The sequence below is a fragment of the Strix aluco genome, chromosome 11 (genome assembly GCF_031877795.1).
Source record: "Strix aluco isolate bStrAlu1 chromosome 11, bStrAlu1.hap1, whole genome shotgun sequence".
Lineage (NCBI taxonomy): Eukaryota > Metazoa > Chordata > Aves > Strigiformes > Strigidae > Strix > Strix aluco.
This window is the reverse complement of record NC_133941.1, coordinates 3024363-3037316: the sequence shown is the minus strand read 5'-3', so window position 1 is coordinate 3037316 and position 12954 is coordinate 3024363. Positions and strand designations below refer to the sequence as shown.

At 46.5% G+C, this 12954-nt stretch overlaps 1 protein-coding gene across 1 annotated transcript in view; it reads left to right on the top strand.

Annotated features, from left to right (window-relative positions):
* Nucleotides 1-12954, top strand: part of GRIP2 (glutamate receptor interacting protein 2) — a 293425-nt gene that overhangs the window by 76104 nt on the left and 204367 nt on the right. The window lies entirely within an intron of this gene.

Genomic DNA, 12954 nt, shown 5'->3' with positions numbered 1-12954 from the left:
GGAGTCGGAAAGCAGGTATAAATCTGCTATTTGAAACAGTGAGATTTTGAAAGAATCTACTAAGCTTTTTACTCTGTAGTGCTGAACACTATTGACTTCCATAGTACTGTGTTCACCAGAAAACTGCTCTTTTTGGTGTATGTGTTTTTTTCAGTCTATTGTCTCTTAATTTGATTGAGGTCAGAATGACTAAGGACAAGAGGTTATTTGACAAGAAAACTGCAGTCTTTGAGTGGAACCAGTTCTCATTTCCCCTCATCATCCCCCTTGCACGCAGAGCCACAGGGACCTTGCCTCCATAAGGGCGGTGTGCTTTCCATAGAGAGTTGCAGTCTGTCAGGGGTTGCTTTAGCCTGGTGTATTCCAGCCTGGGATGAAATGCCTGTGGTGGTCAATGTACTGCGGTTGTTGCTCGTGTCACAGTAGTCCCTGGTGGCACATGATGGGTCAACGTTGTGTTGTAGGTATTAGATGTGCATGTTGGGTCCCTGATCTGCTTGTGAGGTGTTATCTCTGCGTTACTAAAGGAGAGCTGGAACACAAAAGGAGCAAATGCTCTTCTTGCTCTTGCTGAGATCTCTGGTCCACAGCCTTGAAGGTGGGACTGTTCCTCCCCTGAGAGCCATGGAGATCTCTGGCCATACCTGGTTCAGCTGAGGATGTGCTTTAGAGGGGAAAGGTGAATCTGGATTTTGTGTTGCTAGTCTCCACGGCTACAGGTGGATGATCTTTATTGCCTTTCACAGAATCACAGAATCATCAAGGTTGGAAAAGACCTTGAAGATCCTCCAGTCCAACCATGAACCTCACACTGACCGTTCCCAACTCCACCAGATCCCTCAGCGCTGGGTCAACCCGACTCTTCAACCCCTCCAGGGATGGGGACTCCCCCCCTGCCCTGGGCAGCCCATTCCAATGCCCAACAACCCCTTCTGCAAAGAAATCCTTCCTAAGAGCCAGTCTGACCCTGCCCTGGCGCAGCTTGAGGCCATTCCCTCTTGGCCTGGTGCTTGTTCCTTGGCTCAAGAGACTCATCCCCCCTCTCTGCACCCTCCTTTCAGGGAGTTGTAGAGGGCCAGGAGGTCTCCCCTCAGCCTCCTCTTCTCCAGACTAAACCCCCCCAGGTCCCTCAGCCGCTCCCTATCAGACCTGTGCTCCAGACCCTGCACCAGCTCCGTTGCCCTTCTCTGGACATGCTCGAGTCATTCAATGGCCTTTTTGGAGTGAGGGGCCCAAAACTGAACCCAGTAATCAAGGTGCAGCCTCACCAGTGCTGAATATAGGGGTAAGGGGTCTTTGGAGGTCTTCTGTTGGGACTGACCAGCTTTCCCTAGTCCAGGCAGGGGTTGGTGTGAAAGCAGAGTTAGTATCTTACAATGATGTGTTGTTTAAGGTCATGTAACGCCCTGTTCATCGGACACCTATACTTGAGGTAGCTGAAGTCAGGAACCTGTTTTGGCACCTGTGCTGCCACCATTATCCCTTGGGCTTGTTCCTGGCTCTGAAGAAAAACATACGGAAACTGGTATGAATGCTGGGCTTTGCCAGGAGGGTAGGGACCATCCCGGTCCTTGCTCCAATCATGGGTAAAGGATTCTAAAGTGTCCTGTAAGGTACAGGATTGTCCCAAGGGGTACGAGAGCAGGGCTAAATAAGATTTGCTTTCTTGTGAAGATCTGATGACTTGCTGAGTTGTGCCCAGCAGTGGGGCTGGCAAACTTCCCGCAGTCGTTGCTGCTCATCATTCCTGTGGTGGAGAGCTGAAGATCTCTCCCTCCCGAGGCTAATATGCCACCTCACTGCTCCCACTTCAATAAAGAAACATCCACTGTTCTGCGTAAGAAGCAAGAAACCTGCCAATTTGTTCAAACGCTGCTCCCCTGCAATAACACACGCTTTTCTTCTTAGACACTCACTTGATTGGGATTTTTCCATTGATGTCTGGCCTGATTTATCCATTTCAAACATAACTGCAAATAAAAGCAGAGCTCGTTGAGCTGATCCAATCTGACCTGACAGGGACAAAATGACTAGAGCTGGATGGAAATTCTCTTCCAACAGAAAATGACAGTGGAAGATGGGGGGAGATATGGCTTGGTATTTTCCACAGAAGTGGTCCATTTCTTTTTTTTTTTTCATTTGTTTCATAAGCTTAAATAAAAATTTGATTTTTTTTTTTTCTTTCCAGTGAAAACAATTTTTTGCTCATGGGTGGTAGATATCTTTTTTTTTTTGAGGGGAGGGTGGTGGGAAATTGCATTAATTAGGAAAAAGAGTTATGCTGCTGGAAATTTTTGGCAAGCCTTAAAAAAGCCTAATTTTGTGATATGTGTCTGCTGAGTGCATTGACTCTTGGTCATGTATGTCTTGGAGCAGCAGACTTCATTCATCCAACGTGGAGGTTTGAAAATATTGGCTGCCATAAGCCACTAGACACAAATGCAAGTGGATCTGCAATGGTGGGGGGGGAAGGGAGTTGCAGAGCTCGTGCGTGTTGCATTATTGTTTCTGTAAAGCAAAGTGAAGGTGGCACTTGACCCCAGAGTTGCCTCCAGATGGGATGATGTGAGAAAATCCTCGGTGATGGGGAAAAGGGGTGGCGGCATCAGATTGCAGGGAGGAATTGGCTCCTGAGAAGTGGGAAGATTGTTTCATTTCTCTGCCTGCCCCTCCATTTCACTGGGATTTATTGCTATGAAGATTGCAACTGTTCTCATTAACAACCTTCTCTTCTCTGCTGCCGTGGGTCACTATTAACCCCTTCACTGATGTGTGCATGGGGAGATGTGGCAGCTCTTCATGTCGTCTCAGGTATACTCGGTCTTCAGAAACACCAAAAAGAAAATATTCCAAATTGCATTGAATCCACCACACTTCTTTAAAAAATGCCCTTGTTCCCCAAGGATGGTGAAGATTGTGGTGTGGGGCTGCTGGCGCCGGAGGGAGTGTGTCTGGGCAGCATGTGGCAGAGCAATGGGAACACAATAGGCTGATGGCTTTCGGTCTGATCAAAATTGCTGTTCTGTACTCTGCGTTGGGGTAATGAAGTGAAGAGACTTTTATGGGGCTAACCATTGTTCTGGGGAGGTGGAAAAAGGCAATGGACTTAACAGTTGTGGTTTTTTTTCTTTTTAAAAAAAAATATTTGAGAAAATCCAACCAAACACTAGCTTCAGTCTTTCTTTGAGAAATTGTCAACAAAATGAATTCCGGAACTTCTTCACGAAAAGGGGGTATTTTCATTAAAACAAGTAGCTTTTCTGGGCTGCTTTCTGAGAGAAGATTTGTCTCCTGGTGAAGTGGAGAGGCTTCTGCTACCTGCAGTTGCTGCTGCCTTTGAGGGCATCACCTTCTGTCATGGTTATGTTCTGGTGCCGGTGCCCATCTTGCAGGCCTCCCTGATCTGTCATCAGGCCTCAGGGTCGCCCTTTGCAGAGGCTGTGGTCCATGTGGCTGGTTGGTTTGTTTTTGTTTTTTTCTTTTCAAAAAGTTTTGCAGTTAAGGCATGTTGAGAAGTGAAGTTGTTCCTTTTGGCTGCAGTCCCCTGTGCTCAGTTTCTCAGTCTAAACTGAAGCTGTTGGATATCTCCTACATCCCAGCAAGCTTGGTGCAGCTGGCAAGAACAAACATCATAAATTGGCAAGTCTTTGGGATTGCATTCATTGCATTGGCAGGATCACACCTCATACACTAATGTAATTTAGGGCTTGATTCTTGGAGGTGCTGAGCTACCTCATGTCCTTGTGGATGTTCAGGTGCTTGGAGTTTTCTCCAGCAACTTTGTGTCAGCGTTGCTGTATTCCAGGCAGCCCTGCTGTAACCATAGCTCTGTAACCATGACACTGAAAGAGCAGGCAGAGGTTATAAAGAGCCATTCACAAATCGGATAGCCTCTTCCTTTTAGACACGTTCATAATTTCTTGCTTGCATCTGCAGAGAGCTCATCAGCTCTAAGGTAGCTTGGCTGGGTTGCGTGGCCATTGGTTGTCCTTCCTCCCAAATCCATTGCCATCCATCCCGTGCAGGAGGTCTCTGAGCACTCAGTGTTTCTTTAGTGATCACCAGTTGTAGAAACTAGCGCTTCTCTTGAAGGTGCTCCCATCCCCTCCTTCCCCTGTGCTGGCAGCACATTTTGCAAGCCCTGTCCTGTGTGTCTGACAAGTGGATGGAGTCACTTCTGTCATCTCTGAGATAAGACCTCTCTACCAGGAAGGCACTGAAAGGAGCCTTTGGCAGTGGAGGGCCTTGGCACTTCTCTTTGTGGGGTCAGCTGGCGTCATGCTTCAGTGGAGCTGTCTGCTCTGGCACTTCTGCCGATTTTGACCCTGGGGGGTTCTGATGGCATCATTTGTCTTCTGAGGTTTTTCTGCATTATTCTCAGGCCAGGTATCCCCCTTCTTGCCAAGGGCCAGAGCTAGGAGATTTCTGGGCTGTTGGACCTGCTCCTGGGTCTCACAGATGTTCCCTGGAGCTTGTAATTTAAGAAAATAATAATGATAAAAAAAATCAGCTGTGTGATATCCTGAAATGTGCTTGCCTCCATTTGCTGACTCCTGATGTATATAACCACTGTGCATATCTGACTGTATGAAGCAGGAGAGGACATAGAACTGTACCTTCTTGTACTTAAGGCAGAGCTAATTTGCCTGTGCCAGGGACTGGAAATAGTGACAAGGAGAGTTACTGCTAATAAAACATTCTCTCAAAGAAGTAGTCCTGGGGAGCAACAAGGCTGGCAGCTGCTAAAGCAGTTGGTGTGAATTTGGAAGCACCAGAGCTTGCTAAGTGAGCACTGGCTGTTGCACCACCAGTGAAGGCAAGTGAGGAGCTGTTGCAGTGCTAAGGTGCAGCACCAGGCGCTGATTTAATGACTTGAGTAATGCCTGTAGGGTGAGCAGGAGTTGAAATGAAGGAAGATTCCCTATTTCCTTCATTTAGACTGACAAATAATTGAGCTAGGATGCTTGTGGCTGGGTGTCCCAGTTTGCTTCTCCGTGGAGAGACCATTCAGGACAACTTAGAGCTGTGTGTAGCAACTGGTCTTTTCCAAGGGGAGACCTGCAGGATAGCACCTCTGCTTGTTCCCAGCCCAAGGAGAAATACCCCTTGGTTTCAAGGGCATCGACAACCTTGGAGACAAGTCTACATTTTCAAGACGAGACAGTACTAAAAGATTAATTTTCTTTGCAGAAGTAATGCAAAAAGGACTAACTGTCTTTCCCGTGCACAGGACACCAGGGAGAGGAGAGGGACGGGGATGGCAAAGAGCTTGCAGAGTTTCACAGTGTTATTGCACGTTTGGTTTTGCTTAATGAGAGACTTATTTGCAGGCTTCGTGCTTGCCACTAGATGACAGCCTTACTCTGTGCACCAGGGTCTTGGTTATCATTATTAGGGGGCAGGGAAATTACGCTCTTAAAGGACATGTCCTACCTGTCTGTCTTCCAAATGCCTTCTTGCAAGGCAGGGAGCTGGGCACAGAGGAGCTGATGGTGGAGATAAACCCACTGAATAGAGAACATGGTACTTGAATTTTGGTCACGCTTCAGATGTGGGCAAATCAAAAGGTAAAAGCAAGAAATTGCATTTCCTTCAAGAATGAAAGGGTGGATTTGTTTTGAGGAGCAGGGCCGTGCTCTTTGGATTGCTTCTGCCAGCCTGACCCAGTGTAGTCTCAAATCTGGCAAGCTCTGAGCTCCACAGTAGGGCTCTGGGCTGGTTCCCATTGATGTTCATGGTGAGCTGCCCTGCGCAGGGACCTGGCAGAGCCTCCTCATACCGCTGAGCAGAGGGAATGAGGTGTGAGGACTCTTCTCCTCAAGCTTGTCGCCAAGGAAATGTCCCATAATCTCCTGTTTGACCACTTGATTGTTTCTCGTCTGCAATTTTCCTGTCTTTGGTTTAAGCCATAAAGCTTGCTGACCCCTTTGCTCTTCTCTGTTTTCTACATGTGCAGATACTGGAATCAGGTTGCATGGTGTTGTTTTTGGGCAGTGTCCCCTCCCCTTCCTTCTGCAGGCTCTTAGGATCTGGATGCTGCACAAGTGCTGGGGAGGGGAAACGCGAATTACCCGGATAATATGACTTTGCCATCCGTTTGTTAGGGTGGCTGTAGTATATAAAGTGATAAAGAGATCAGCAAGGCAGGTTTAATGGCATGAAAGCTTTCACACTGCCACTGTAATAGTATCAAATCTGAATATATGTGTGTTATGTCTGGGCTGGCTTTGGGACTGTGGAGCTGTGTCTGAAAGGAATACAAAGTGAAGGAGGTAAATGTGAGAGTCATTAGGGAGATTTTTAATACTGGTATTATGTGACCCATCTCAACCCTTCTCAAGGGGGGCTTTTGGAGAGAGACCCTCGCGGAGATTTTGAGTCCTGATTTTGGCTGGGATAGAGTTAGTTTGTTTTCTTAGTAGCTAGAATAGTGCTGTGCTTTGGATTCAATATGGGATTTGGTATGAGAAGAATGTTGATAATACACTGATGTTTTCAGTGGTTGTTTAAGAGATCAGGGACTTTCCAACTTCCCATGTCCTGCCCATGTGCAGGTGCACAAGAAACTAGGAGGGAGCAGAGCCAGAGCACTGGACCCAAACTGGCCAATGAAATATTCCATGTCATGTAATGTCATGCTTAGTGTGTAGAGGAGGGTCGGCCGGGAAAGGGGGGTTCTTTCCCGCTTCTGGGATTGAGGTTTCAGGATCTTGGTTTCTCCGCGATTGCTAGCTGGGAACGAACTAGGTATCAGTCGGCTGGTGGTGAGCAATAGTATTGTGCATTACCCCTTTGTACTTTCTATTATTTTTTAAAAAATTATTTTATTTCAATTATTAAACTTTTTATCTCAACCTACGAGTCTCCCTTTACCCCTCCAACTCTTTCCTACACCCCCCTGGGCTGCATGGTGTTTGGCTGCCAGCCGCATTTAAACTATGACAAGAGTCTTTGTTCAACCATTAAGTCGTATTCACACCATACTGTGCCCTGCCTGAATGCGTTTATGTTGTTGCAGTCACGAGAGCCCACGTTGTGTGGTGACAGGTGACACTCCCACCTGAACGTGGGTTTCCACCATTGCAGGACAAAAGATTTCCTGTTGGGCTGTGCCTTCTGGCCCTGCTCAAGTAGAGCAGGACTGTGCTTTGGGCTATATTTTGTCTGTGTTGTCTGTCCCAGGGCCCTTGTCTTCAGTCAGGGAACCTAAAGGGAATGTAGGTACCAGCTGGGAGGGGTGTCTCAGTGGCCAGAAGTGTGTTGCTGACAGGCTGATGTTAAAGAATCTGAGGTGTGACATCATTATTGATCAAGATCTTCTGAAAGCTTGAACCACTGAACTTGCCTTGTATTGAATTCTCTTTCTCTCCCTCTCCTTTCATTTACTCTTTTTCAATTATGCAATTTGAATATTCATTTATTGCTTGTGAAAGGTGCCAGCTTATGGATATTGTAATAGCAGCTGGGATTAGAAATTTCCTTCAGGAGTAGACAGTGTGCTTTGATCCCCGGGCAGGTCACAGTCTGTGTCTGTACCTTCTGTGTGTATGTGGGAGACAATTAAACATGTCCAAATTTGAATCCATTCTTTAATAGCTGGAACGTTACTGTTCATTTTTCATTATCAGGGTGTGAATATTCATGTATCTCAGTTCTTGTTAAACTACCTTGCAAACACATCAAATACCTTTCTAATTGTTGTGCCTTATACCAAAATTTGTGTATTTGCTTTTTGCAAATATTCAGCACAACTTCTTGATCTGAGTAGTATGAGAATCAGTGGCACCAAAGCCAGGGGATGATCTCCTTCTCTAATGGAAATGTTTCTGCATAGGTTTCACGGTTTGCATCATTGGGAAACCGAGGCAGAAAGTGTGCAAGCAGCAGCCTGCAGAGCCAAGAATAGGTCCCAGGCCTCTTGCCTTCCTACACTGGTGGCAGTTTCTTGCATGGCTGCAGGATGGTTTTGTGGTTAAGGCGGTGAGCTGGGCCTCAGGAAGCATTCCACGGTGCTATGCAGAGGTTGGGTTTGCTGCTTCCTTTTTGGTAATGTCCTTCCTGATTCTTCCCGATCTCTGAGAACACCTGTCTGTGAGTTGGAGCCAGTGCAGGCTGCAGGATTAAATTCCCATCTCTCTGAGGCACCGTCTCTTTATCCAACACTCTGCTGGCTGGAAAGTCTCTCTTTCTGTTGGGCGGTCCTGGATGGCTTGCGCCCGACAGCATCACTGACGGTACTGAATTATTGCCTCCAGGCTGATCCTGAGCACTGGGACGTGAGCAGGTGCTGATAAGGAGCGGATTTATGGGTGTGCAGTTTTGCTCTTGATAAACCTGGTGCTGTTTCGGTGTGCGTTGGCTCAGGCTGGAAGGAGGGCAGGGATGGATGCACCAGAGCACAGGGAGGGAGGGTGGGCAGGTCCTGAGCCAGCTTGTTGAGGCAGAAACCCGAGGTAATGCCAGCAAGCCCCAACTTACTGCTGTGCCTCACTGCAGGCTCGGATGCAGCCTCTTGCCTGCAGCACAGAGCCTGCCCCAGGCAAAATGCACAAGGAAAAGATGCGAGATAATGTATAGTTCCTTTATACAGTGTGTTACACACACATGCAACAGCCGTGAGCTTGTGGTCTGTACGGCTGCTGGATAACTCTTCTGAAACAGCCTTTTCCTGGATGTGAGCATTGCTATCATCTCTGTTTTGATTAGGGTGCTAATACATATTTATATTTTACTGCTTTCCACCTATCAGCTGAAGAAGGGATGTGCTTTACAAGTGCTTAGCTAGCTTGTTTTAATGGGCATAACATAAATAATAACACTAATGAGAGGGGAAGGAGGTAATACATGGAGTGGAACTCATTAATTATTATTTATTAGTCATTAAGAAGTTAACAAAGTGCTAATTGAAGTGTATCAGCTTCACTAGCCATGAGTGTTTTCATATGGCTGTAAGAAAGTCACTGTTTTTCAAAACAGAGCATTTTGAATTCTATTAAATATTTTTTGCATCCTTGATCTTTGCTGAAGGTTTTCAAGCTATGGTGTTGCAAGAAGATACCTGCTAGTAATTTTCAGCAGAACTTAGCCTCTAGAAATTTGTTGGAGACTCATCCTTATGTTAGAAGTACTGTTTGGTTTTGTGTTTTTTTCACTAGCTAGAACATGCCTCTCTCCACAAAAAACCCCAGACCTTTTTGTGTTCAGCTGAGTGTCCATGTCTTTTTCTGGGCCATATTCTGGTTTTATTTCCACCTTTCGATACTTGCAAACATACCTTATATTTACTGACAGAGCTGAGGTTGGGTTCTGTCTGCAGGTGTTTGTGTGTGCAAACATCTGTCTCTTCATTATGAACCCTCGCTGTCGATGGTATGTTTTGCTGTTTATTTACAGTTGTTACCTGTCTTCATTCTGTTTGAGGGAATTGAGCAGTAACACTCATCTCTTTGTTTTCTGCAGCCACCTTTTCCTCTTCTGTGACTCTTTTTCTCTTTTTCCTCCTTTCCATTGTTTGGATGCTGAATTGGGGTTTCTCCTTGCTTGCGAGAGTGGCTTTTCAGGCACTCGATATGTGGCAGGACACCTCAGCGTGTAGCAGACCCACAGGCTTGCCTGCCAGGGCTGTGCTCCCGCATGAAGGGGCATGTTGTGAGATGCCCCTGGCCTCGACGCCCTCCTGCTCTGATGCTTCTTGACAGTTGCGATCGAGTCCAGGAGGAGCTTTGAGCAGGAGTGTGTCTCGGCCCTTTGCTCTTGTTTCTGGCTCTGTTGTGAAGAATGAGGCTTTTCATCACATTAAATAGCCTTTCAGGAAACATGAATAGAAAGTCTCCCAGCTGCATGTCTGGTTGCAGCAGCCAAGCCTAGGGCGAGCCTTTGTCTTACACTGAGGGCTGCTGTGGGATGGACTCTCATAGGTGCCCTCGAGAAAAGTGTGGGTGCTGTGGGAAATGGTTAGCAGTGGCTTTTCAGGTCTCTGCTGGTGATGCAGTGTCTCCATAGGCTGTCTCCCTGCTCCCCTTGAGCCAAAGGATGGTGGCTACTTGTCCTGGTTTTGGACAGTGGTTCTGGCTTTTAAAGACCTGGTCTTGTAACTGGGCATGGAAACACCCAGAGCTGTTGCTGGGGAGCCCAAAGGGGAGCTGGCTGCAGAGTAAGAGAGGTGGACACTGGGGACTCACTCCCATTTTTCCCAATGGAGAAATAAGGAATTGGATGAAAAACCCTGAGTGTACCAAAAGAGAAGGCTCCAAATCCATGAGCTCTTCTCTTCCTCACCCTACTTTGGTCCCTTGAAGATACTTTAATGGACAGGCTCATCCTCCTCCCCTGTGAAGGGCAGGGGTGCTGTATAGGCTGCAGCTTGAACAGTGATGGGACCACCTTTTTTAGTCCGTTTTGGATCATTTGTAGCATGCATGATCCTCTCTAGGACTAGGACCACTAGACACATTATGAAAGTTTTACATGGTTGCATTGCATGTCTGTTCCTCCCCTTTAGTAGAGAAGCAGAAGGATGCAGCTAGCAGGGGTAGTGCAGGTTTTGCCTTGTGCAGGGATGCTCCAGGCCCAGCTGGCTGCAGGCAGCGAGCATGGTCATTCCCTCGCTGCACCCATGGTGTGGATAGGGCAGCTCCTGTCTTTCCTTTCAGGTGAGCAGCATCACCAGGGTTTCTGAGCATGGACACAGCCCCTCTTGGAGGAACATCTCCATCTTTATTGAAGTCTGCAGCTGGACTTCAGTTGTTCCTGTTGTTTGTTTGTTTGTTTTAATATTAGCTTGTTAATTATCCTAAAAAGAAATCTGTGTTTGTTCTTCTAAAAATAACAAATCCTTAAATGCTTTTGTGCCTGAATAATCTCAATTTGGCGACCCACAAACCATAGGCAGAAGCATAAAAGAAATAATTTTCTTTTTCTCTTAGGAACCAGATGGCTCAGTTCAATCTCTGTGACATTCTCCAAATGAAATTGTGTTGTAGACATTCAGTGAGAAACTAATTTCAGGAGTTTGGGAGAACTCTGGAGGGGTGAAGGGACCAAAATCACAAATTGTGTATCTCAACAGGGGACAGGAGAGAAGATGTGGGAGGGAGAAGGGAGAAAATAATTACAACACAATTTATTCTAAGCTTTTCCTTTCTTTTTTTCCTCTGCAAAGAAATTGCAAAATTCACATATTTATTCAGCACTCACATTTAATAGCAAACTTGTGTCAGTCTGTAGTTCTTGGCCTGAAGTTGTTAATTGAACAACTCCTTAAAGCTGTTTGCGATTCATGTTGTGGCAACTCTCTACGTACATCAGCTGGCAATGCTGCACTTTCCCCATATGTGACTGCAGCAGTGTGAATTTGGAACAGCGTATTTGAACATAATGTTTGCAGATGGATAGCTGTATGGCTGGAAGCTTGTAGCCTGCAAATATTTGAGTGGCTGAGTGTAAAATTTGCTTTTGCCTGAGTGTTCACACCTGTAAAGCTCAAGCCTTAGAGCTGGTACTGTGGGAAAGACAAGTTTGAAGAAAGGACAGGGAGGAGGAAAGAGGATGGTTCAGTTCAGTCATTGGGAACACCCAGTGCTGAGAGCATTGCTGTACTTGAAGACAACAGGGCAAGAGTGAGGGTTTTGAGGAGGAAATGAGGGTGTGGAGGAAGGGGAGAATGGACTTTAGCCTGATCGACTGTTGATGAGGGCTGATCTAGCAGGAGGAAATGGCTGAGCCTGTGTCATGAATCCTGATTTAGCATCCTGCTGACTACGCCAGTTTGACACGGATGAGCGTTTTAGATCACTTAAAGAATCACCATCAAAGGTATTAGCAAAAGTGATTTTAATATGAATTTGTAAAAGTGCAACTTAACAGAGTTCGATGGCAAGGTTCACTCTATCACTTACTGCATGGAAGAAACATACAAAGGAAAATCGAGTTGGAATTGATTTAAAATGACTTACCCAGAGACTGGAGATGCAAAATGGTCAGAGACCCTCCTGTTGAGTCTCAAGGTTCAGAGTGGACCCCCTTGCTTTCCAAACTCCTGATGGAGTTTAGGGGCAGCTGGGTCCAATCTTAGTCTCAGACTTGGTCAACGGTTTATGTCTAACGGAAGAGATACAAGGGGTAAGGAAAACATCCTGTTGAGTCACAAGGTTCAGAATGACCCCCTTTCTGCACTCCTTCGCAGAGAGGAGCCTAAGGTGTGGCTGCATCCATGGTCAATGGTTTATGGCTAATAGAATTAGATAATAAATAATTAGATACATGGATTTCATTAGACATTCATTCAGCATGTGTTGTGGTTTGAGCCCAGAGGGCAACCGAGCACCGTGCAGCTGTTCAGTTCACTCATCCCTTCCCCCTCAGGAATGGGAAGGAGAAAAATGAAGTTAAAGCCTCAGGAATTGAGATAAGGACAGAGAGGGGTGACTCACCCATTATGGTTATGGACAAAAGACAGACTCGTTAGGGAAAGAAAAAGAACATCACTTTAATTCACACTTAACAGACAGAGTGGGACAGTGAGAAGCATTACCACATTTTAAAAACACCTCCCCCCACCCCTCCCTTCTTCCCGGGCTCAGTTTTGTTCCTGATCTCCTCCCCTGCAGCAGTGCAGGGGGCAGGGAATGGCGGTTACGGTCAGTTTGCTGCACCTTCCTCCTCAGGGGGAGGACTCATCACATTCTCCCCTGCTTCATGTGGTTCCCCTCTCACGGGAGACAGTCCTCTGTGAACCTTCTCCATTGTGAGTTCTTCCCACGGGCATTGAGAGGCATCCCTGCTCAAGGGGAGAGTTGCCTGGTGTGCAGTACAGTTGCTATCCAGGGACAACTCAAATTGGGCTCATCCAACAATCTGTCATTGGTAAAAGTTCTCGTTGCTTTGAGGAGCAGCCTTGAGAAGTGTCCCAGCTCAAGGGCAGATCACTGCTGTGCAGCCATGCTGCCTAGCAGG